This window comes from Xenopus tropicalis, chromosome 6 (genome assembly GCF_000004195.4).
Source record: "Xenopus tropicalis strain Nigerian chromosome 6, UCB_Xtro_10.0, whole genome shotgun sequence".
In the NCBI taxonomy this organism is placed as follows: domain Eukaryota; kingdom Metazoa; phylum Chordata; class Amphibia; order Anura; family Pipidae; genus Xenopus; species Xenopus tropicalis.
Window position 1 is genome coordinate 26936207 of NC_030682.2, and position 2885 is coordinate 26939091.

Genomic DNA, 2885 nt, shown 5'->3' on the forward strand with positions numbered 1-2885 from the left:
TTATTTGATTAAAATGGAGTCTATGGGAGACAGGCTTTCCGTAATTCGGAGCTTTATGGATAACGGGTTTCCGGATAAGGGGTCCGATACCTGTGCTGGCAGGCACAAGGCAGCCTCATCCTTAAAGCACATCAAGCACACAAATTGTTATGGCTTTCACTTCACATTGATTCTGTTTTATCTGTGGAAAAGATTAAAAAAAAGTTGACCCCAAAAAATTAATTTCTAGAAAGTATACATTCCAGCTAGTATGGGTAATCAGATTTGATAAAATTTCTGAATATCACCTCAAAGCCTACAATTTACGGCATCTTATTTCTCATACCTTGAGTATTGAGATTAAACATCCTAAATATGAATGCCAGGGGTCCTCTGAACATATATAAATAGGATAATCAAAATATGTGGCATGAAGAGATCCCAAAATGTGAGTAGGAATATTCAAGGCTGAGGCTGGATAAAGATATGCACACTGCCAGCATATTGTGTCATAAGCTGACCCCAGAAAACTATATATATTTTTTTAAAAATACAAATTCTAAAAAACTCAAAATGGGTAATGTACACAAAACTGAACAGTTAATTCTATTAATTGTGTTGTCTCTGATAATGTTGCACTGCAGTATCACCATACTGAAAATGTACAGTCGTGTGAAAAAGTAACTACACTCTATGGCAATTTTTTACTTTTTCAACATACAGATATTTGATCTTCATTTTATCAATATTGATTGATAAATATACACTATTTACACTTTGTTTAAACTGGTTTATATAAACATGAATGCCAATTCTGTATGTGCAAAAAATAAGTATACCCTTACATTTAGGTCAAATACCTAAAATTAAAACTAGGTGCACCAGATCATGTGCAAATATTATAACACCCTTAGGGATTGTACAGACGAGCGTTTCCTCCTGCATTCCCTTGTGGGGGCATTCTCCTCTGTTCCACTGCAGGGGGGTAAAGGCATTCCATTTTTTCTTATGGGGCTGAAAGCATGTTATAGTGGAACGCAGAAGAACACCCCTGCAGGGAAATGCAGGAGGAGACACTCGTGTGTAGAAGACCTTCATGAAGATTTGTCTCAGTCATTAGTTTGGTTGAAGTGTGTGATAGAGGTTATAGAGGCCTATGGGTCTGGGGAGGGATTTAAAAAGTGTTCAATGTTTTAATAAAAATGTCTTACTGTAGTAAGTGTAAAGGTTAGAGCATTAAAAAGATACTGTCATGATTTTTATGGTATACCTTTTATTTCTAAATTACACTGTTTACATAGCAAATAATTCACTCTGTCATTTAACATTTTATTCTTGAACCAACAAATTTATTTTTTTTAGTTGTAATATTGGTGTGTAGGCGCCATCTCAGTGCATTATGCCTGAGTCTGAGCTTTCAGAAGGAGCCAGCGCTACACATTAGAACTGCTTTCAGCTAACCTATTGTTTCTCCTACTCCCATGTAACTGGAGGAGTCCCAAGCCGGACTTGGATTTCTTACGATTGAGTGCTATTCTAATATCTACTGGGAGCTGCTATATTGCACCCTTCTCACTGTTCTGCTGATTGGCTGCTGGGAGGAAAATGGAGGGGGTAATATCACTCCAATTTGAATCCCAGCAGTAAAGTGTGACTGACGTTTAACAGAGCACAGGTAACATGGTTGTAGCACCCTGGGAAATGAAGAATATGGCTAGCCCAGTGAAATTTCAAAATTAAATATTAAAAAATCTGTTTGTGTTTTTGGAAAACCAATTTCAATGCAGGATTCTGCTGGAGAAGCTCTATTAATTGATGTGTTTTAAAGAAAACATGTTTTGTCATGACAGTATTGCTTTAAGGATTACTGCTATAACCTGGAGTATTCATATTTGTGCGCAGCTGTGGCATATAATGTGCGGTATTAGGTATTTGGGTACAGAAGATACATATTCTGTTCAATATTTGGCATTCTAGTATAGTTGTTAATACAACTATTAACTGTTAATGTATGGAGTGGCAGGTGGTGTCTTTATGAGGGTTGACAGTCTGCTTTGATGGATGTTTGGGTAATGCAGTTTCATCCCTGGTTGCAACAATAATTCCATTTTCACGTCTGTGTTCTTGGATAATTATTTTATGTGCATTAAAAGAGATTAACAAATCTGTATTTAACTTCCTTATCTTGCTGGTTAAATAACCTAATAGGTCCCATGAACATTGCTATTGCCAGAAGTTCTTGCAAGAAGTTCCTTAAAGGGACAGTGACACCAACAACTGAAAATGTTTTAAAGCAAATAAAATACTTGCCCTGGACTGGAAAAAGGTTTGTATTTGCTTTAATAACAGTACTATTGTTAATATAAGTAAGCTCGAATGTAGCCACGTGGACAGCCATTAAAGCTCATTTATAAAAACTATAGTAGGGTTTCTGAAGCAACACACCAGTTTTACCAGTGCAGGGCAACAGTACATTATATTGTAATTACTTTGATTAACTTTCATTTTTTGGTGTTACTGTTCCTTTAATCTCCTTTTAGCCATACTTTCTAGTATGCACTGGTTTTCCAAATAGCAAAGACTGATGGCTGCTGATTACTCTAAGGGGCACATTTACTAATCCACGAATCCGAATCCCGAATGGGAAAAAATCGTATTGGAAACAAAAATTTTGCGACTTTTTCTCTGTCGCATTTTTTTGTATTTTGCGCAATTTTTTCGTCGCCGTCACGACTTTATCGTATTTTGCGCGACTTTTTGTGTCGCCGTCGCAATTTTTTCGTATTGAGCAATTGTAAACGCCGGAAAAACCAATCCGATTTTTTCGCGACGGCGATGAAAAAGTTGCGGAAAATATACAATACAATCGTAACGGCGACGAAAAAATCGCAGGACATACGAAAAAG